Here is a 23,867-nt window from a genome sequence, read left to right as displayed (position 1 = left end):
CAGACGGGGTGCCCGTAGAGCAGCTCGAAGGGGCTGAACCCCAGGGACTTCTGGGGGACTTTGCGGTACGCGAAGAGGAGACAGGGGAGGAGGACGTCCCACTTACGTCTCAGGGGCTCTTCGAGACCCATGATCATCCCTTTGAGGGTCCGGTTGAAGCGTTCCCCCAGACCGTTCCCCTGGGGGTGATATGGGGTGGTGAACTTGTAGGTCACCCCACATTGCTGCCAGAGGGACTTCATGTATTTCGAGATGAAGTTGGTCCCTCGATCGCTGACGACCTCTCGGGGGAATCCCACATGGGAGAAGATGGCCATGAGGGCCCGCCCCACTACAGGGGCTGTCACCGTCCGGAGGGGAATGGCTTCGGGGTAGCGGGTGGCATGGTCCACCAGCACTAGGATAAAGCGGTGCCACAAGGAGGTCTGGGGGTCGAGGGGGCCCACGATGTCGATTCCCACCCTCTCAAAGGGGGTACTGACCACGGGGAAGGGTTGGAGAGGAGCCTTGCACTTCCCTCCGCTCTTTCCGCTGGACTGACACGTGGGGCAGGACTTGCAGTGGCCTTCTACATCGGAGCGCATGCCCGGCCAGTAGAAGTGGGTGACCAGGCGATGGTACGTTTTGTCTTGTCCCAAGTGTCCCGCCAGGGGTACGTCATGGGCCAGGTTCAGGAGAAAGCCGCGGAAGCGTAGGGGGACCACCAGCACTCGGCCGGACCCTAGTTCGGCGGACTTTTGTTCGCTATACAATAGGCCGTTTTCCCAATAGACAAAGTGGGAGCCGGACTGGTCACCAGCGGCTTGGGCGGCGGCCTGCTGCCGCGGCCCAACCTTAGGATGGACAGGAGGTCTGCTCTAGGCAGAATTCTTCACGGGACGGTCCCCCTTCCTGGCGCCACTGGGCCAGCTCAGGAAGGTCGTCCAGACTCGGGGTCGACTCGACGCTAGGGCCGAGGGGACCTGCGTCGGAGGGGAAGCTCTCCCCGGGGAACAGTTCAGGGGCTTCGGAGGGTTCAGGGACCTCGGGGTCCTCAGGGGTCGTTGGGGCCGCCTCTAAGGTTGCCCCTGCGGGGGGTGATCCTTCGGGCGGTCATCGACCGGGTACTCACACAGGCCCATTCGGGCAGGCCCACTATCTCCAGGTGGGTCCTCTTCTCAACCCGCTGCCATGGGGAGCTCTCTAGATCGTTGCCGAGCAGGCAGTCCACGGGCATGTCGGAGCGGACCGCCACTCGTAACTCTCCAGAGACGCCCCCCCATTCGAACGGGACTTGAGCTATCCGGCAGGTGCGGACGGAGTTATCGGCTGCGATCACTCTGCAGGAGATATGGGGGACAATCTGGGCTTCGGTTACTAGATACCGTTTCACAGCAGTGATACTGGCACCCGTGTCTCGGAGCGCCCCTATGTGATGGCAATTGACAGTCACCTGCTGTCGATACTTCTCGGTATTGTCGGGTAGGGAGGCTCCTGGGACCATCTCTCTATCACCCAGGGATACTAACATCATGGCTGCGGGGTCAGCTCCCCCGAACTCCTCTTCTCCCTCCTCTTCTTCTAGGGCTACTGAGGTGATGTGGCGCGCTGGGGGGCCTGCAGCGGCAGGTTTCTTGAACAAAGGGCAGCGGGGGTCATTGGCATAGTGCCCTGGTTGCTGGCAATGGAAGCAGGCTTGGCTGGCTCGGGGCCCTGGCTTAGCTGGGGGAAACCCTGCGCGCGCTGTGGGAGGCGAGGTGCCGGGCTGGTTTCTGGGGGGACTACGCGGGGACCCTACCTGGGAACCCCTCTGTCTATTCTGGTTCCCCCCTCCCCTCTGGCGGGAAGACCCCTGTTCATTTCGGCCATAGTCTCCCCCGGGCCCCCGGGGTACTCTGGTGCTCACCCAGCGATCGGCCTCGACGGCCAGCTTCCGGGGGTCAGCCAACTTGCTGTCCAGGAGGTGCTGCCGGAGTTCCACAAAGCAATTCAGGGACAAATGTTCGTAGGCAATGAGGTCGATGAGCCCCTCGAAGGTGGATACTTTGCTGCCCTTGATCCACCCTTCCAGGGCCCGGCTGTAGAAGTTGACATATTCGACCCAGGTGGTGCCGGGGATCTTCTTGCAGTCCCGGAAGCGTTGGCGGTACATTTCTGGGGTGAGCCCGTACCTGGTGAGGAGGGCCTCTTTCATGTGGCTGTAGGAGGTCTGTTCGGCAGACGGTAGGTCGAGTAGGGTGTCTCTCCCCTCACTCAGGAATCGACCCCACAGCCCGGCTACCCAATCTTTCTGCGGAACTCGGTGGGAGGTCATGGCGACCTCGTAGGCCTTGAACCATTGCTGGATGTCATCGTTTTTATAATATTCTTTGACCACGTCCTTGGGGATGTGGACCTTGGGTTCCACCGGGGGAATGGCCTCTCGGGTCGCTGCTGTTTTGCTGCCTTTGTTCCGGGCTTTTAGTTCTATTTCCAATATACTGCGCTCGTGCTCCAGTTGGAGCTTCTTTCCATCATGTTCTCGTTGGAGCTTCTTCTCCTCCAGTTCTCCTTGCAGCCGCAACTGCTCGATGGCTAGCTTTTTCTCGGCCAGCTTGAGTTCTCCCTCCATCTTCAAACGGGCTAGTTCTAGCTCGTGGCTTCGGTTGCGTTCTCCGTCGGCCATCTCTTCTCGAGATAGACCTCTCTCCGTGCTGGGAGTCCGCGTCGGTGACTCTGTTCTTTCTTGTTCTGGGGCGTGGGTTTCGATCAGAGGGGCTCCCCCTCCATCGGCTTCTGTCGGGGCTGGAGGTTGTGCTCCGGCCTCCACCCAGGCTGTTAGAGCTTGTTGGAAGTCCTCTTTGGTGTTTAATCCCGTTGACGGGATACGGAGATCCTTGCAGAATTGCTTGAGCTCAAGGTGCGAATAGTCTCCCAGAAGCTCCATCTGGAAGGTGGTCTTGTCGGCCGTGACGCTCATGGCTGCTTCTTCGTTCGGGTAGTGTGTCAGTACTGTACGATCCCTAGACGTAGGTTCTTATCGCGACGCTGCCACCAATGTAGGAAGGGGCGATCCCCGAGGGTCAGGTTGTGCTCACCCGACCACACCAGGACCCACCTCTCCCACAGAACTTGCCGAGCCTTGATTGTGAGGTCCTCACCGGGGAGACTTCGGGTCTAGGATCGTACACACTGAGCTCACACCACACTACGAACAGACACCACACCGGTGGGTTTTAGTAACAATATCTTTATATAAGCAAATAACGAAGGAAGCACTCTTATATACACAGTGGTCAAGGGACCACAAAGTCTTGGAGGATTCCGGAAGGGGGAAGCGGGACAGTCTTTTAGTCTCTGGGTCAATACGAGCCGTACCCTACGCACAGCTCTCAATCCTCGAGCCGGGGGGTACGAGATGATAGTCGTACTGGTTGCCTCACCTCCGTCGAGTCGGCTCAGGTCGTGATGGTGATCTCGATGGTCCAGCCGGACCAGAGTATTCCTCGAGCCGCGACGAGGTCAGCAGGGCTCGGTCTGGAGAGGTTCGTGGGAGCCGCGACAGCGTCAGCAGGGCTCCGATGGTTCAGTTCAGCTTGAGCCGCGTCAGCGTCAGCAGGGCTCCGGTGTTGCCAGTTCAGCTTGAGCCGCGACAGCGTCAGCAGGGCTCCGATGGTTCAGTTCAGCTTGAGCCGCGACAGCGTCAGCAGGGCTCCGATGGTTCAGTTCAGCTTGAGCCGCGACAGCGTCAGCAGGGCTCCAGGTCCAAGATACAACTGCCCTCTAGTTGTCGGGCGGGCCCAGTTATAGTCCTTCTGCTCTTTGATCTCCGGACCCTCGCAGGCGGAGGTCTCAAGCCCTGGGGGCTGGTCGTTGGCGGGGTCCGGCGGTTGGCTCTTTGATCCCTTTGAAGGATGGGTCCGAGAATTCCCAGACGCCCAGCGGGTCTGGAGCCAGCCCTCGGGGAGGCCAGAGGGGTGATCGAAACCGGGCCACAGGGGCGGCCCAAAGGTGTGACAGATACCGGTCTCTCAGGGGAGGCCGGAGGTGCCATCGAAACTCCCTGGCTTATCTCACTCGGGGAGCCCTTTACCCCCCGGCTGGGACTGGCGCGCCTTTGGAGTCTGGGTTTCGCTGGGGCCGGGGTCACGCTAGGCCCAGGGAGACAGGGATGTCGGAGAGGGAAGATGGCGTCCGGGCCTTGTGGGGCATGCCAGGTCTAGGCGCTCGGAGCCGGGAGTGGGACGGGGACGTGCGGCCTGGTCGTGGGTTTACGGGGGTTCGGGCTCATCGGGGGTGAGACGACCAGGCGGCTGGGTGCAGGATATTCTTACGGGGACGCTGCGTAGGGGCTCAGGGTACAGGCCTACGCTCGCAGGGTTCTGAGGGACAGAGACGGGCCACGCCACGAGGCCGGGTCCAACACAGAGCTGCACAGAAAAAAACTTGTCACCCCAATGTTTTTGCGGGCGAGCCAGAGTTGAAGAGCGGTAGCCTGGCAGCCGCTGCCACATAGAGCGGTGGCCTGATAGGGTGCCTTGGAGGCCATTCCAAAGCAAGGCTAGTAGGCACTTGGTGAAAATCCCAGGATGCTGCTTTGCTTGTTCTTCAGCTGGGATCTAAAGGGAGGCCGGAGCCTGTGTGTCATTGGAAAAGAAGCAAGCGCAAGCCTGCTGGAAGAGAGGGCTGTGTTTGGCTATCTGTAGCCAGCTTGCAAAGGGAGGGCAGTTGTTGGAGGGAAGTGTGCAAGTGCGGTGCAGCGCAGCACGTTCCAGAGAGGAGTGGGTTGCCAGCACAAGAGGCCTGAACTGGCAGCCTCCCATGCCAACGGCCATACCACCCTGAATGCAACCGATCTCGGGCCTGGTTAGTACTAGGATGGTAAGACTGCCCTGGTATACCAAGTGCTGTAGACCTTTTGCCACTCGCTGACACCAGGCTCGGCCGTGGTCCAAAGTCAGTATCGAGTTTCGCAGCTTCCCGATGGCTGCATCACCCTGGTGCTAATGGACTCCTTCTTCAAATTACCAATAGTGGAGGTATTCGCCTCCGCAGCATTCACAAACATACAAAAGGTTCTTAACAGGACTTTCGCATTCATGTGCCTCCCCGAAGAAATCAGGTCCAACAATGGCGAGCATTTCAAGACTACTAGGAGGGGAAAGCCATTCAACACTGAAAAATCACCACACAGTGGCTGAAAGCATATGGCGAGTTGGAGCGGTTCATGAGGACGCTCAACCGGGCTCTAAGCCTCGCGGTGGAACAGGTAGAAGACGTGGAAAAAGCCCTACATCAATTCCTGGATGCCTATAGGCCAGAGGTCTTCAAACTTTTGTAGGCTGAGCCCCCAGCTACATTTTTTTAGATGTCGGGCCCCCCCACCTCCAAACAGAAATATCTGGAATCTGGTACACTATATAATCGACTGCCACCTCCATATCACAGGCCATATCTGGCAAATAATGTTAAACACAATCAGAGTGTTTAGTAAACTGCAGGTTTGTGAGTGGGTGTGGTTAAATGATAGAGTTTTATTACACAGTTTGAATCAAAATTTTCCAAGATGAAATGTGCGCACATTGTTTTACTATGAAGCTTTGTTTTACACATATAACACGTGATTTGACATAGATTGATAATAACACCACTAACATTAATGTGATGGGTGTGCCTGTTTTACAGAGACGGTCAATCTCTTGATGGATGTTTGCTACTGCCATCCTCAGGTTGTGCTCCACATCTAGTCTTGACCGGTACTTAGGGGAATATTATCAAGACAGGCAATAAAATTATCGCCGCTTTAGCGGCATCAAACTGCCGCTAAAACAGCAATAATGGGCTTGATAATATGCTCTATGGAATTCCAATTGAAGCCCATGTTAGATGTCCTTCACATTTAACATGGGCTTCAATTGGAATTCCATAGAACATATTATCAAGCCCATTATCGCCGTTTTAGCGGCAGTTTTCTGCTGCTAAAGCGGTGATAATTTTATCGCCTGTCTTGATAATATGCCCCTTAGTCTTTAACAGAGCAAGAACCCAACCTCACATAAATAGGACGAGATGAAAGGCAAGAGAGTTTTGATAGTAGATTCTCTCAACGCTGAATGTTCTGCAGACATTTTCAGCCAAAACTCTCCCAATGAGACTTTGCTGAATTGCATCTGCAGAGTGCGTCACTTTGGAGATCAATCAGTTCTTCCTGCATGTGAATCGGGAGATGGCTCCCCACCTCTGCCAGAAATGGTTGAAAGACCCAGTCATTGGAGTGATCACTGTCCTCAGGAAAATACTTTTGTAAACTGTTCCTGAGAGATGTCAGGTGATTTTTTATTATCTCACCAACACTTGGAAGTTCATATTCAGTCTCCTCAAGAGCATCTACTAAACATGGAAACGACTCAAACACGCCCTCTTCCACTAGTCTTCTCCATAATTCCAGCTTCTTCTTGAATGCAGTTATTCTTTTGTTTGGGGTGAAAGAAGTGATTTCAGCTCCTTGCAGAGACAGATTCAGGGAATTTAGGGCCATATTATCAAGAAAGGGCGATACAGTATCGCCGCTTTTATCGGCAGGAAACTGCCGGTAAAGCGGTGATAATGGGCTTGATAATATGCCCTTGCGAATTCCCATAGAAGCCCAGGTTAACACCAGAACCGGGGCTTCTATGGGAATTCACAAGGGCATATTATCAAGCCCATTATCGCTGCTTTACCGGCAGTTTCCTGCCGATAAAAGCGGCGATAATATATCGCCCTTTCTTGATAATATGGCCCTTAATTTCTCGAAAATGTCAGCAATATATGCTAAAAGCACAAGCCAGCGGGGATTGCATAGCTCTTCTGCTTTGTCAGGGTCCAAACACTGAAGAAACTGCCGTACTTCATTCCTTAATTCAAAGATGCGAGTCAGCACTTTCCCCCGGGATAACCACCGCACTTCTATATGATCCAGCAAGCCATCATGCTCAGCACCCATTTCTGCACATAAAATTGCAAAAAGACGAGCTCTTGTGGGATGGGTCTTTATAACATTCACTATTTTTATAGCAGGATTAAGCACATCCTCAAGTTCACTGTCCATGTTTCGAACAGCAAGGGCTTCCCGGTGTATCATACAGTGGGTCCACAGAATATGTGGAGCCACTTTCAACACGTTAGCTTTTAGGCCAGCCCTAGCACCACACATTAAAGGAGCACTGTGCAGATTCCAACACAGTTTTCCAATTTTAAGCTATGGCTATTCAAGAAGTCATTGATAATGTCAAACAAATCAGAACCTGTTGCTCGCCCCTTGTTTGGCTTGCAAAATAAAAAATCTTCCAATAATAGTGTTTCATAACAGTATCGAACATAAGCAATTAAATGGGCATCCTTTGACACATCAGTTGCTTCATCTAATTGCACAGCAAACAAGCTTAGGGGCATATTATCAAGGACCGGCGTTAAAATTATCGCCGTTTTATCGGCAGGAAACTGCCGATAAAACAGCGATAATGGGCTTGATAATACGCCTTTGTTAATTCCCATAGAAGCCCATGTTCTTGTGTTAACATGAAAACAGGCTTGGCACCAGAGACCACGGAGAAGAGGGTAACGGTTGAGATGACGAACTAACATCCTAGACAGAGACATTGCGTCGCTTCTCCAGAGGTACGGCACCATCCAGAATGGACCCACAAAGGTCAGAGACGACAACGGAGTTTGGAACACAACCTGGCAAGCAACCATTGACCTCCACAAGGACCCTACAGGGAGAGACACCTGAACCACCCACCAGCAAGCTTCTACCTGGGAGCCGACGAAGGGAGGGTCAGATACCCGGGAAACCCTTCACCTGCAGGACGTGTGAGGCCGTGGGACACGCCGGCAAGGACTGCCCAAAGAAATTCTGCAGAATCTGCAAGCAGTCGGGACACGAAGCAAGCACATGCAGCGGGATCAGAAAGTGCAACCGCAGCAGAGCAACCAGCACCACTGACTCGAACGGCAACAGCCGAGGAAGTCCACCAACCTAAGGATTGCCCCGAGGATGGAGCACCACCAAGAGCCCCATCAGAGGATTCCCCGGAGGGAACGGCCCCAACCCCAGAAGCAGAGGACAAGGGAGTGGAGACGGAGACAGATGACTCTGCAAAGGGGAAGAAGGAGAAGGAGAAGAAGAAAAAGGGGAAGAAGTAGGGGAAACCCGAGGAAAGCAGCGAAGATGAGGACGATGACACCCAGGAGTCATGGAGCCAAGTCCGGGCACAGACGCTGCATCAAAAGGCCACGAAAGATAAAGAAGAAGAAAAAGAGAGACGCACCAGCGCCAGACTGAAGGTGAACTTGCACGGCTCATCACAGCCCAGCCTCAAGCCAGAGACTTTGGAGGAAGGGACAACACCAGGACGAGCCCCCCAGCGAGTGAACCCCAATAAGAGGAAGTTGCCATGCAAAGAAGACTTCCTGGCCAGCAAGAAGGTGAACACAGCAGGCACCGAAATAGAGGAGGAAGAAAACGAAGTCATCCTGGTAAGCGACACAGAAATCAACTAAGCCAATGCTGAGATGGAGGACGAAGATGACGACAAGGACCTGGCGGAGATCTGGACGGTCCTCTAAGAAATCCATTGTCAGCTCAGCATGGTGGGCCCCCCACCGGACGCAGCAGAGTGGACACCAGAAGTCGAGATGGAAGTGTACATCGAGAAACCGAGGAAACCCCAGAAGGGGGAGAGCAGATCCAACAGGTGGTTCAGGTCCCCAAGTAGAGCACCCCAGGGCCTTCAACCCCAGTAGGTTCAGAACCGAGTACTGACCGATAGCACGGAGACAATGGCGATATCATTGTTCACACTAAACGTCAGAAGCGTGAAGGATCAGGTTCGGCGAGTTGGCACGTTGCGCTTCCTGGCCACACAGAATCGAGATGTCTACTTTCTACAGGAATGCGGGATTCCGTACGCCCCGGCGTACAGCCAGCTTGAATGGCAGTGGACGCACAGGCCATCTTTCTGGTCTGGAGGGAACGATTGCAAATCATCTGGAGTGGCCATTCTATTCAAAGGACGGCATTTCACCGTTGACAAGGTCACTGAGCAGGTCAAAGGCAGAGTGCTGGTCGTGGACGGCTCATGGGCCGGTGAGCCCGTTAGGCTCATCAATGTCTATGCTCCCCCTGAGAAGAATGAGCGACTCGAGATGTTCAGGGTGCTCAGGATGCAACTTGTGACCTCCAGAACCATTCTGATGGGTGGTGATTTCAATTGCATAGTAGAGCTGGACGGACGCAGTGGGTCTGGCTCTGCAGGGATGGATGTGACATCCAGGCTGTTGGTGGAGATGATAGGTGAGGCGTCCCTCCAAGATATCATCGGGAGCATGGGGCCAAACACCAGGAATTGTTCGTGGAGTAGGCCGGACGGAGCCGTGCGTTCATGGATTGACTTCCTATGCACCTCCCCAACAGAAAAGCCTGGGCGAAGCTCCATGGTTTCCGTCCACTTCTCTGACCACAGAGCAGTCTGTTTCGAGGGGGAACTTACTGTGAAGTTCCCCGCTGGCCCAGGATCGTGAAAGCTGAACTGCTCCATGCTGGAAAATGAGGAGTTAGTTGTGAACCTCAGAACCGTGTATGTAGAGTGGAGGTACATGAACGGCCTCTTTCACTCCGCCAGCGAGTGGTGGGAATGGGTGAAAGACAGGTTCCGGAGCTTCTTCCAGGATGCAAGCAGAGCTGCTGCACAGGAAAAGAAGAGGACGTTCAGGAAACTGAAGAGCAAACTGCAGCAACTGGACGAACTCGAGCTCAGGGGATGGGACGTGGATGACGATCTGGAGGAAACCCAGAGAGGGCTCGCAGAGCATTTCGGGGAAGAATCCAGGAAAATCATCTTCCGGACCAAAACTGAGAACCTCGAGAAGGATGAGAAATGCAACTCGTTCTTCTTCAAGACACTTCACTCGACCCACACACCGCTGGTGGAGCTTCAGGACTCGGAGGGCAACCTCCAAAGTGAGAAGGAGGAAGTCATGAAGGTCGTAACCGACTTTTACTGCGAACTCTGCTCACCGAATGCATCAGAGAGAGCCCAGGTGGATAGTTTCCTCGAGGGCATCTCAAAGACACTGAGTCCGGAAGAGAGAGAGGGCCTGAACACACCCTTCACATTGGAAGAACTGCACTTGGCCGCCACAACCTCTAAGAGGGGCAAGACACACGGGAATGACGGTCTCCCAGTGGAACTTTATGTCAAACTGTGGGATCTGATCGGGCCAGACTTGCTCGACCTCTACGAGGAGGTGGTGGGCAAGGGTAGTTTACCGCAATCCCTGCGGGAAGGTATGATAACATTCTTGTACAAACAGAAAGGAGTGAGAGAAGACCGTAAGAACTGGAGGCCCATCTCTCTCCTCAATGTGGACTACAAGATTCTCGCAACGGTAATGGCCAACCACCTAAAGAGAGTGATAGCGAAGATAGTCCACCCTGACTAGTCCTGTGGGATACCGGGTCAGCAAATCGCGGACAGCTTTGCCCTGGTCCGGGACACGATCAAGTATGTCAAGGGCTGAAAGGTCCCGGCGGCCTTGGTCAGCCTGGACCAGGAATAGGCGTTTGACCGCGTTTCCCATGAGTTCATGGACCGGACACTCAGAGCACTGGGTCTGGGGGACTTCTTCTGTGACATGGTAAAAAAAATGTATAGAGACATCTCCAGCACGGCATTGGTAAATGGCTGGAGAACCGACCCATTCCCCGTCCTGTCGGGTGGTGAGGCAGGGCTGCCTGCTCTCCCCTCTTCTGTTCATCTGCGTGATCGAACTCCTCGCCTAACGCATCCGACAGAACAGGAACATCAGAGGAGTGAAGGCACCAGGAAGTGGAGGATGAGGAGAAGTGAAGTGCTCTCTCTACATGGACGACGTCTCAGTATTCTGCGCGGACGGACCATCGGTGAAAGAGCTGGAGAGGACTTGTATCGGGTTTAGGAAAGCATCAGGAGCAAAGATCAACAGCGCCAAGTCAGAAACCCTGCTCTTCGGACAATGGACCCCCACCCGAGACCCACTGTGATTCCCCATCAAGCAGGATTTCCTGAAGATCCTTGGAGTCTGGTTCGGCGGAGAAGGTGCAGCAGAGAAGACCTGGGAGGAAAGACTGGCAAAGACGAGGCAGAAGCTGGGACTCTGGAGCCTCGAGAAGCTGACGATTGAAGGGAAGTCTTTTGTCCTGAGGAATGAGACCCTGCCAGTGCTCAAGTGTGGCCAGTGCAGACCAGAACGGCCAAGGCCATCACGAGAATGATCTTCTACTTCATCTGGAGCTCGAAGATGGACAGAGTGAAGAGGGCGGTGATGTTCAAGACCCCGACAAGGGAGGCAAAGGAGTGCCGGACATCGCCACCATCCTGAGGGGGATCTTCGTGTGCAACTGCGTGAGGAACACCCTGAGGACTGAAGATGAGAGCCACGTTGGCTTTCTGATGGTACGCTTCTTCCTGCTGCCAACGTGGAGGCGCCTCGGATGGGAAGAGTGGGTGAGCGCCGTCCCGTACAACTGGGAGACCCTGTGGTTATACAAAGAAGTGGAGACGTTTGTGAAGGAATTTGGCCTGGAGGCAGCTCGCCCCGCCACATGGACTTCCAAGCTTGTCCAGCGACAGATACGTGCAAGGGACATTAACGAGCCAATTGGCACCCTCCCCTCAGCCACAGCAGACCAAGTGTGGGGAAAGTCCGCATCCAAGCCCCTGTCAAACCAGCACAAGGACATCGCCTGGATGGCCATCCAAGGAGGACTTCCCGTGAGAGCCTTCATGCACGCAAGAGGACTCAACCGATACAAGTCCTGCAAAAGAGGGTGCACCGTGGACGAGACAACATACCATCTCTTCTGGGAGTGCATGTATGCACAGGACCTGCTGAAGGCCCTAGGCACGGAGGTTAGGGCCTGGATACCTACGACCTGCATCACTGCTGACTCTGTGATGTATGGAGTGTTCCCAGGCACACATGCACTAGGTGACCTCCAGGGCTGCTGGAGGCTCCTGTGCTGTTTCAAAGATGTTCTTTTGTTTTCCAGAAACCGCCTTGATAGTAGAGAGAAAGGAGACATCGACCCTGGTGTGCCGTAAGATGATCCACAGCCTCATGCGCGACTACGCACCACTAGACGGATCAGATGAGGACAGCGACGATGAAACCTGAGGACCCGATGGGGGGGCCCCAGAGAGCTCAGGCGACGACAGCAGCCCCAAAGGGGTCCCCCGCCCTCACACGGGGGGAGGCCCTGGAAGGGCCACTAACCAGTCTTTTGTCTATTCTTTTCCTTCAATCCAGGTACTTGTTGGGGACAGGAGAGAGGAGAAGGCGTATGAAGACAGGTGGAGTAAATGTAACAATTTACGGTATGTATTTGACTAACGTGACCTTTTCCCTTCACAGGTTAAAGGTCAATGGGATAGCTTGCGCACTTGTTGCCAAGTTTGTTACCAACGACTGTGTAGAGTTCGTAGAATTAAGTAAGTGTTTTCAGATACTCACGTGCTTAATATCCTTGTGTTGCTCACGTGCATATTATCTCATGATGTACCTTATCACGCGCGTCTCTTGAAGAATGTTATCTTTCAAGAGACGCGTCTCTCGTGACAATGATTACCTGTAGACTTCAACTGTGAGTTTGTCACTTCTACAGTTGGAGTTTACCGGATGTGGATGTGCTCCTGTGGTGTGTTTTGGTTTATCTTAATAAACCCACTTAAAGACTTCAACGACGTCTCCTGTACATTTACTTTCAACAAGAGAACCGTCTCTTTACATTTGGCGACGAGGACCTCCATTTCGACAAAGAAAAAGCACATCACCTACCTTGCACGATCCCACTACCCTCACTGCCGACTCCAAGACCTCCACAAGCTTCACTACGGAAAAATCCGCCGCAGATTGGCCGTCTCCTCGCAATTTTGCATAATTTAATGCATTTCTACAATTGTTGACGGGCCCCTACTGCGCGTCACCCATGACGTTAACGAGATCATCATCTCGTTCCTAACACGTCATCACGCATACGTAGGAGCGTGGTTACGCTTGGAGGCCATTTTAATTTGTTTCCACGTTACCATAACAACCAGCTACCGATCGGAGAGATCAGAAAGGAAACAACCGCCTTTACTCATTTAAAGGATTTACGGTGAGCGGTTTTTAAAGAAATATATTGAATTTTACCTCTTTTTGAGGATTCTAAAGGAATATTTAAACAATTTTCAGTGAATTTTAATTTTACAAATTTTGTCTTTTCAACATTACATTGCTATAAGCGAAATGGCCACGAGCCAGCAAATAGTTACATTAAATTATTTTTTACCAGTACCTGGGAAACCTAAGGAACCTTGGAGACATTGGTTTCAGAACTTTGAAAGTTATTTAATTGCCATAGGAGCTGATGAATACTCTCCTAAAAGGAAATTGGCAATACTTTACAGCAATTTAGGTAAAGAGGGCAGACAGATCTTCAACAATCTTCCCAACCCTCTTCCATCCTCTAGTGGTGGAGGTGATATTAATGAATATTCTGCTGCAGTTTTAAAATTGAAAAGAAAATTCCTTGAACTACCTAGTGTCATTCTTGAACGTTTTAATTTCATGAAAAGACGTCAGGAACAAGATGAGTCTATTGAAGAATTCATATCTGCTTTAAGAAACCTTGCTGCTGAGTGCAGTTTCGGAACTTACCTTGAAACTGCATTGAGAGATCAATTTGTGTATAATTGCTGTCACAAGAAGATTCAAGAGAGAATATTGAGTTGTAGAGACCCTTCCTTATCTGAAGTCTTAGAAATAGCTAAAGGTATTGAAAGGTCCATTGTATCGTCAAAATGCATTACTGAAACTTCTTCTCTCGTTCAACCTGATACAAATATTAATGCTTTATATACTAGAAATAAGCCCTTTCAGAAACCTTTTCAAAGAAGAACAAATGCCTTTTGTTTTCGTTGTGGTTCGAAAACACACTTAAGTAACAGCCCAATTTGTCCAGCTCAAGGAAAAAAGTGCACTTTTTGTCAAAAAATCGGACATTTTCAAACCGTTTGTCGTAATCGTAAGAGTTCTCAGATTAATAATATTTCTTACATTACAGGTGAAAACTCTGATGATGTCGAATTTATTAACACTGAAATGAAAAATACCACTATTAATACTGTTGAAATTGTTACTCCCAATAGAAACTTAATTGAAAAAGAAATTCTTTCTATTCATTCAGTTTCTATTTGCATGGTTGATTCCAATGATCTGGGACACGCAAAAGATCCAACTTGCCAGGTAATTGTTGATCATTTAACAATTGACATGATGGCGGATTCCGGTGCCCCCGTGACCATTATCTCTGAATTGTTGTTCAATACTCACTGGTCTTCCAAGATTACCCTTGAACCATTGGATATCATACCAAAAGCATATGCTGGAAAAAGCATTGAGATGTGGGGATTTTTTATTACTAGTGTGATTTGTTTAGGTAGAAAAATATATACAAAAGTATATGTTCCTACTAATGGAAAATGCATTGTTGGATGGCAAGATCTTGCCAAAATGGGTCTCAAGCTAGTCCCTGGTTCTGATTGCCCCGTTCAGATAAATGAACAATGTGATGTGTCCTTCGTTAATTTCATTGACGTAGGAATAGTTAACAAAATCATTTCAGATTTTCCAGAAGTCTTCAATGATTCAGTTGGTAAGATTAAAAACTATGAACATCACATTCGTCTTAAACCCAATGCTATTCCTGTCATACACAAATTGAGGAATGTTCCTCTTAATGTAAGAGATGATTTGAAAAAGGTAATTTTAAAGATGGTTAATGAGAAAATAATTGAAGCTGTTGACTCATCTTTATGGGTCAGTCCGATCGTAGTTGTTAAAAAAAAAAGATTCCAGCATTCGTTTGTGTGCCGACCTTCGATCATTAAATCAAAATATTTTGATTGACTGTTATCCATTACCCAAAATTCAAGAACTTCTCACCGGACTTGCTGATTCTAAATTGTTTACGCTTTTAGACTTAAGGAGTGCATACCACCAAATTCCCTTAACCAAATGTTCATCTGAACTCACCACATTTATTACTCCTTTTGGTGCCTTTAAATATCTAAGACTCCCTTTTGGTTTAGCAAGTGCCGCAAGTGTTTTTCAAAAATTTATGGACAGCGTTTTATGCAATATTAAGAGTGTGCAAGCATATCAAGATGATGTTTTAATTCATTCCAAAAATGTTGATGAACATGTTAAAGATTTATATGTTGTTTTATCTCGCTTCAAAGATGTTGGTATCACCCTTGGTACAAAAAAGTGCAAGTTTTTTGTTGAAGAATTAGACTATTTAGGTCATTCCATCTCTACCATGGGTATCAAACCTAAACTTTCCCTTACTCAGGCCATTCAAGATGTACCCATTCCAAACAACAAAGATAATTTGAGATCCTTTCTTGGTCTCACCGAATATTATTCGAGATTTGTGATGAATTATTCTCAATTGGTTCAGCCTCTTAGAATTTTAATGAAAAAAGATGTTTCATTTTTGTGGAATGATGAAGCAGATTTAGCCTTTAATAACATTAAGAAAGTCATCATAAATTCTCCAGCTCTTTCATCCTTTACACCAGGTCTCAAATGTGGCATTTTTGTAGACGCAAGTCAAAAAGGCCTTGGTGCTGTCCTTTGTCAATGGAAAGGTTCAGTAGAACATACCATTGGTTTTGCGTCAAAATCACTCAGCAGTGCAGAATACAATTACAGCACCATTGAAAGAGAAGCCCTAGGTTGTGTATGGGCTGTAGAAAAATTTAAGATTTACATTTGGGGCTCTCAATTTTTATTATACACTGACCACAAACCTTTAATACATCTCCTAAATGGGAATGGCACTGGCAAAGCCTCTTCAAGGTTAGTTAGAATCCTTTCAAAATTAAATGACTTCAATTTCAGCATTCACCACATTGCTGGAGGCAGAAATATGAGAGCTGATGCTCTCTCTAGATTGCCATTAGAAAATAATAATGACGTACTTGGAAATGATATTGAGTGCGTTATTGCCTCTTTGGAGGATTTAATTCTCTCTCCTCTTTCTATTTCTGAAGAGGATTGGTTCAAATGCTACGCTGAAGATGAAACTCTTATGGCAGTAAAAAACCTTATAATCTCAGGCTGGCCCAAAATTCGTTCTCTTCCCGCCCCTTTAAAATCCTTTGCACAAGTTTCTGAAGAATTAACAATTGTTAATGGAATAATTTTTAGGGATGACCGTTGCATTCCACCTTTAATTTTGCGCAAAAAGTTGTTTTTCACTGCGCATCAAGGTCATTTAGGGGTAGGTGGTACCTCACGCAAATTAAAAGAACATTTTTGGTGGCCAGCTATGGAAAAGAATGTAAATGATTGGATTGATACCTGTAGCATTTGTTTAGCTTCTGATAAGCACTGGAAGTTACGAAATGTATCTTTACATAATGTTCCTATTCCTGATGACCCCTGGTTCAAGTTGGCCATTGATTTTTCAGGACCCTTTGAAATTCTTCCTCAAAATCAACGTTACATTGTCTCTATTGTAGACTATTACTCCAAATGGTTTGATTTTGATTTTTGTACTAACCCTGATTCTGCTTCAGCTATAAGATTTTTACAAAGGATTTTTAGGATGGAGGGGCCTCCCAAAGAAATTGTCAGCGACAATGGTTCGCATTTTTGTTCTAACGTTATGGAGGAATTTTTCAAGAAGTTTGACATAAAACACTTGAGGGTAGCCCTATATTCTCCTACATCAAATGGTTTAATTGAACGAATGAATCGATTTTTAAAAGAGGGCATTCAGACTGCTTTTTCGTGTAAAGAAAATGTAGAGATTTTTCTAAGAGAGAAAGTTTGGGCATACCTAATTACGCCACACTCCACCACAGGCTTATCACCTTTCAGATTGCTTAAGAAAAGAAGCCCACATGGTTCTGTTTGTCCCTCCTGGATCAAAAATCTGATTCCAGAGAAAACTGTTTGTTTAGCATGTTCTGACAGATTAAAACTTAAGAGTAATGTTGAGAAACAACAAGCTGTCAAACACGGAATTTTAATGCCAAAGTTGTTTCCAACCCTGAAATTTACGCAATAGGTGATTGGGTCATGTTTAAGTCTGTAGATAGAATTAAGAAAGGCCTTTCTAAATTTTCACTCCCTACTCAAGTACTTAAAGTGTCCAAAGGTTCTTTATTTTTAGATAAGAGAGGGTGGCGTAATAAACGTTCACTTGTCAAGTTAACTTCTGACCAAGCCAAAAGCATCCTCAGAACCAAGAGTGAAAATGAAAGTCATTCTGGGTCTTTTCTTGATTTACCACAATTAGAATGTCCAACTCCTAGTGACAATTCTTCTTATTCTCAAGTTACTCCAGTTTCTGATGAGGAAGCTTCATCTCCCATTGAGGTGTCACTTACTCTTAATGACGATGTTGAAAATAATGGTGCAGCTTGCCAAACCTCTGATAATGGATCTAGAACTCATAGAAACTGCTCTTTTCCCACTCGCTTTAGAGATTACTATTTTTGTTAGGTTTCATTTCTGGTAGTTAAGTTTTCTTTCAATTTCTTTATTTGATAAAGAGGGAGGAGATGTAGAGTTCGTAGAATTAAGTAAGTGTTTTCAGATACTCACGTGCTTAATATCCTTGTGTTGCTCACGTGCATATTATCTCATGATGTACCTTATCACGCGCGTCTCTTGAAGAATGTTATCTTTCAAGAGACGCGTCTCTCGTGACAATGATTACCTGTAGACTTCAACTGTGAGTTTGTCACTTCTACAGTTGGAGTTTACCGGATGTGGATGTGCTCCTGTGGTGTGTTTTGGTTTATCTTAATAAACCCACTTAAAGACTTCAACGACGTCTCCTGTACATTTACTTTCAACAAGAGAACCGTCTCTTTACAGACTGACGAATAAAAAGGGTGTTATGGAAGGTGACGATTGATGTATCTGAACCAGAAATGACGCCCTCACAAGTAAAAAATAAATAAAAATGTCTTGTGGTGCTGATGATTGTACACAAATCATATTTTATGAAAGGTCTCCTGGTGATACGGAGATCTTATCATTCAGTATACAAATAGTAAGTTGTGCTATTGATGGACTAGTATTATCTGGAATTGTAAGGTTTTATCACAGTAAATTGTTAATGTGCATTAGTGATTGAAATGATCTTACACGAAACAGGAATCCAGTAAAACGTCTGCGTTTGTCTGAAAATGAAATGTGCTTACATTTCCCATGATCCCCCGGGCTCTACTCGCAGTCGCTTCCCATACTAATAGAAGGAGTGACGATGTCACCCCTCCGAGGGCCTCTGTTGGCCGTCAGTGGCATTGCAGTCTTTAGTCTCCATTGAAATCGAGTAGGGAATATGAAAACAAGCACTGGTAAATCCAATTTACCCGTAATGCATTGCAAGCACCGAAACGCCAGAAGAGTAAGAAACACGTCATTAATTATTGGGCATTCATTAAATGTTTATCCTGTAAATTTTATCTATTTAATAACCATATTTAGTGTGAAAAGTCAAAATATTACACGTTGTCCACTTGCTAGTCTAATACTGACTGCACGTAGACAAAACAAGTGTGGTGTAATTAGTCCACGGTTTGTTGTGTGCCTGAAGGATCTGGTAAACCTGGCAGAACAATCTGTTGCCATATCGTCAGTTTTGGTACTTCCTGCTTAGATTAGAAGGCATCCATGGTCCGCTAGAAAAAAAATATGTTTTACTTTGTTTGCATTTTGTCCCACTTCATTGTTTTGTCACTTCAAACTCCCATTTTGCATTTTCTAAATTTTCAACACTTTTTACACATTTCTTACTTTCATAACTTTGGATTTTCCATTTCATTTCATGATAAAAAATGTTTTTGAAGCCCCGCCCCTCATTTCCATTGGCTAACGTCACCGTTTATGCTAAACGGTAGCCTGCCATTGGAAATGAGCTGTTAGCGTTGCCTTTCGCCTTTGGTCCGACCCATCCGGACTGGATCGCCTGCTTCACAGCTGTCATGAAGCAATTTCTTATCTCCATATATATAAACAAGCCCTTTTTAGGTCTCGCCTGTCGATGCGCATGCGCATCGAGCAAGCGAGACTATAGGGGCTCATCCACTCTTTATCCACACTGCAAGGAATCGTGGCGATTCCTTGCAGTGCCCGTGACTTTTAAGCTCAATGCGCATGCGCATTGAGCTTAAAAGCGCGTGCACAGCCGCCCGCATTCCTCCGACACCTTCGAAGTGAAGCTTAGCTTCACTTCAAAGGCCCGGCTTCCACGGCCGCCAGGCCACATCAAAGGCTTCCCCAGCACTGCCCCGCCCATCAATCACCCTCCCACTGCCACCCCCCTCCCTCTCCATATGGTGCGCTCTGCCTTGTTTCTCAAGCCGCCCCTCTTAGCACCCATATCAAGGCCACCGCACTGTCAGTAACTTTTAAAAACATTTTGCTTTCAGCATGGCACTCATCTAACGACCATCGCACTGTTCGGTAACTTTTAAGGATGGCGCCATGTGGAGCCACATGAGCAGTCATGCTGTAAAAGAAAATAAAGTGTGTGTACGTTTAACATACATACCAATATAAATTGTGCATGTTTAAAATACATAACGCAACTAAGTAGTGCAACTGATCTCTGATGCTGCTGGCTACACTCCTGTCTTTAGACGCTGCAGATGGTCTTACTCTGCTGACTGGTGTGGTTCTTCTAATGTGAATGTTATGAACCACCCTTTTCATGCAATTTCCCGTAAACAGCCTGCAGGCTCCTCTGCTGCTGGAATTTCCCCCTCCCTTCTCGCCCAGTACTTTGCGCGCAGACACCATCTGCCTTAAACAGCCTGCAGGCTCCTCTGCTATTGGCATTTCCCCCTCCCTTCTAGCACAGTCCTTCACCTCGGCGTGCACTCGCACCTCCTTTATCCCCTTTCGGCCGCTTAGATGTTCTCAGTTAGCCACGTGCTCTCAGCCTCCTCTATGCCTTTTAACTCCGTATTTCTTGCTCTAGGTCCATTCCGTTCTCCCCATTTTTTCCTTCCTCACTGACTTTATCTGCATCTTTCTCCCTATCCTTCCATCCTTCAACTTTCTCAAGCTTTTTTCCTCCGGATTTCTGAATGTTATGAACCACCCTTTTCATGCAATTTCCCGTAAACAGCCTGCAGGCTCCTCTGCTGCTGGAATTTCCCCCTCCCTTCTCGCCCAGTACTTTGCGCGCAGACACCATCTGCCTTAAACAGCCTGCAGGCTCCTCTGCTATTGGCATTTCCCCCTCCCTTCTAGCACAGTCCTTCACCTCGGCGTGCACTCGCACCTCCTTTATCCCCTTTCGGCCGCTTAGATGTTCTCAGTTAGCCACGTGCTCTCAGCCTCCTCTATGCCTTTTAACTCCGTATTTCTTGCTCTAGGTCCATTCCGTTCTCCCCATTTTTTCCTTCCTCACTGACTTTATCTGCATCTTTCTCCCTATCCTTCCATCCTTCAACTTTCTCAAGCTTTCTTCCTCCGGATTTCTGCTCCTCCATCTCATGTGTGCTTTCTTCACGGGCTTCTGTCTCCTCCAGTGTTGATTTCCCACTCCATGCCTCTGACGCCTTCTGCTCGCAGCCAGACTGTCCGTTTCCTCTCTGACACTGTCTGATTGCTAAATATTGCATCTGCTGGTGTCATACCACCAGCCTGGCTGGGGCGCCTCCTGTGGAATATGACCGAGCCAACATTCCTCTACCAGGCTTGGAACTCGTCCTCACTCGTCCTCACACTACTTTATGACACACACACTGAGCCCACACACTACTTTAGGCCACACACACTGCGCCCTCACACTACTTTAGGCCACACACACACTGCGCCCTCTCACTACTTTAGCCCACACACACACTGCAGCCTCAAATTACTTTAGGCCTCACACACTACGCCCACACACTCTGCACCCTCACACACCCTGCACCCTCACACATACTACACCCTCACACACACTGCACCCTCACACACTCAGTGCCACATAATTGATGTGCACGCCTGTGTGCACTGAGTAGACCTTCAAAACAATCCAAGTTCTCTACCGGAAAACTGCCAGTGAAAATTCATATACCAACTTCTAGCTCCGCTCCTAACCGTAGCAGACCTCACCTTGAACCGCTCCGCATCCCCACTGAAGCGTCGCACGTCAAACTTAGCCCCGGCTCCGAGCTTTCGGAACAGATCGAAGGCATCCATGTCGATCCCAGCATGCTCCGGGGCAGCCGCCGACCAGCCAGCATGCGAGCCACGGAAACTAAAGAAGGACTACAAGAACAGGCCAAACACTGTCTTAATTATTTGCATTTGGCACGCGACCTTCTAAATCTGCATCCTGTCAGGCAGTTCCATTTTCGGTGCGCCTTGCACCTTTTCCTGGAGTCTCCTGCGTGCATTGAAATGTACTTTATCCGTATTCTCTGAAGTTATCCAAGTTCTGGCAAGCACCATGCAGGAGTCCTGCAACACCGCCGCTGCTGCCGTGAGCAATTCACGGATTTCCGGCTATTTGCGCGTCCACAACACTGTACGCAGAACAAGAACATCTGGGGGCGCCGCCATGCTTTCAATAATCTCCAAATTCTCCACGGACCACCCTCCGGCGTTTTTCACAAAGCTGCTCCTATTTCACACTCCCCAGTCTCACGTGGTACACCCCTCCTACCAGCCTTAGTGGTACTCAACCCATACCAACCCCAGAGATCTTCTTGCCATTCCAGCTTCGCGCGGGTTCTCTGTCCTGCCACTGTCCCAGTGCGTTTCTACCCTGGGAATGCCCCACCGTGCGCCGGTCACAATATCTCACACAGTTCGCACCTTGCTGTCTCGCTGTGGTGCTCTCTCTGCCCTGCAAATCTCTGGCCGTTTTCCCGCTCTATCAACTCCCAGTGGTATTTATGCTATAGCCCCCTCCTGTGGTATTTCTGCCCCCCATAGCTTTGCGGTCCCTCACTCACCCTCAACCCCTCACCCTCACTCACCCTCACCCTCACTCACCCTCAACCCCTCACTCACCCTCAACCCCTCACTCACCCTCACCCTCACTCACCCTCACCCTCACTCACCCTCAACCCCTCACCCTCACTCACCCTCACTCACCCTCACTCACCCTCACCCTCACTCACCCTCACTCACCCTCACTCACCCTCAACCCATCACCCTCACTCACCCTCACTCACCCTCACCCTCACTCACCCTCAACCCCTCACCCTCACTCACCCTCAACCCCTCACCCTCACCCTCACTCACCCTCAACCCCTCACTCACCCTCAACCCCTCACCCTCACTCACCCTCACCCTCACTCACCCTCAACCCCTCACTCACCCTCACTCACCCTCAACCCCTCACCCTCAACATCAACCCCTCACCCTCACTCACCCTCACCCTCACTCACCCTCACTCACCCTCACTCACACTCACCCTCACTCACCCTCACCCTCACCCTTACTCACCCTCACTCACCCTCACCCTCACTCTCACTCACCCTCAACCCCTCACCCTCACTCACCCTCACCCACCCTCACTCACCCTCACTCACCCTCAACCCCTCACCCTCACACAGTGGAATAGGTCTCGGAGCATTTGAGTTCGAGCTTTTAGAAATGTTTATGTTTTTTTTTTTTTTAATTCTTTAGCATTGGCTACAGGAAACAAAAATGCTAAAGATTTACAAAAAAACCCATAAACAATTCTAAAAGCACTAACTCTAATGCTGCGAGACCTATTGCATTTCCAATGCTTGTTGTAGACTGGATTGCTATATTCTTATCTGTTTCGGAAGTAGAAGTCTGTGTCACATCGGTCTGAGATGTTTGAGCATCTGCTGCTGCTGCTGCCTATTTCACCTCTCGCAGATGGACTGCATCAGCACGCAGTTTAACCAAACTTCTGATTCTATCAGCCACCTGAGAGAAGACAAAAAGGCCATCACCCATTCGTTTACAGTCGCTTGCTACATCATCGGGCTCCAATTCATCAGAATGTTTCCTAAACCGCTCAACAACTTCTGCGGCAAACACCTCAGTAAAATATATTTGCTCTCTTTCCTGTCAACCCTTTATGTAATCTAAAAGCTCAGAAGCAGGGGCAGTACTATAAAGGGCTTTCCGAGCAGTAGATCTAAGCTGAGACGCATGCTCAGCGGACAACATAGAACGAGTTTCCCGTGCTTTGCCCAGCTCTGTAGGAGATTCCTCATTGGACTCACGAGGAGCAGAAGGGAAATATACGGGGGTGTAGAACGATCTAATAACAAGAAATCATCTTGCGGTTTATTAAGAATAGGATAAAGGGGTTGCCTAACAGCGTATTGGCCAGTTACCTGTAAGTGGCGCTCCCTATCCTCTCTCTCTTTTAGTTCTTTTGTTTCCTTATTCTTCAACTTTGATTCTTTCGCATAAATGTTCTTTCGCTGTTCTTTTTCAATCAAGGCTTGTTCACGCTTCATTCGTTCACACACTTCTTTCTCCCACGTTTGTACACTGTCAAACATATCTTGCCTTGTCTTTTGCACAAACATACATTGCTCCACATACTGAGTCTTTCGTAAATAAAATGACCCATGCATAGGCCAACGCAACTCAGGATCCTTACGAGTATATTTATTCCATAAAGTGCTGTACATTATAGAAGAAATACCATACTTAATATACATGTCCCTATTAGGTGTCCCCTCCGGGGGGGCCGGTTGTGCTTCATCGAGTCTCAAACTGGTACCGCTACAAAAGCAACACATCCTACGAAGTGTGCTAAAAACAGGCATGCCAAAAATAGTGCAGAATATGCAGTATTATAATCAAAGTAGCGTTTAAGGTACTCTTCATACGTT

The 23,867-nt window shown here is 48.8% G+C and overlaps 1 long non-coding RNA gene across 1 annotated transcript in view; it reads right to left on the bottom strand.

The window, feature by feature from the left end:
- LOC144771483 (uncharacterized) overlaps positions 1-23,867 on the bottom strand; it is a 160,019-nt gene that overhangs the window by 91,544 nt on the left and 44,608 nt on the right. The gene's annotated exons all lie outside the window — the stretch shown is intronic.

The sequence above is a fragment of the Lissotriton helveticus genome, chromosome 8 (assembly GCF_964261635.1).
Source record: "Lissotriton helveticus chromosome 8, aLisHel1.1, whole genome shotgun sequence".
Classification (NCBI taxonomy): domain Eukaryota; kingdom Metazoa; phylum Chordata; class Amphibia; order Caudata; family Salamandridae; genus Lissotriton; species Lissotriton helveticus.
This window is presented reverse-complemented; position numbering and strand designations above follow the sequence as displayed.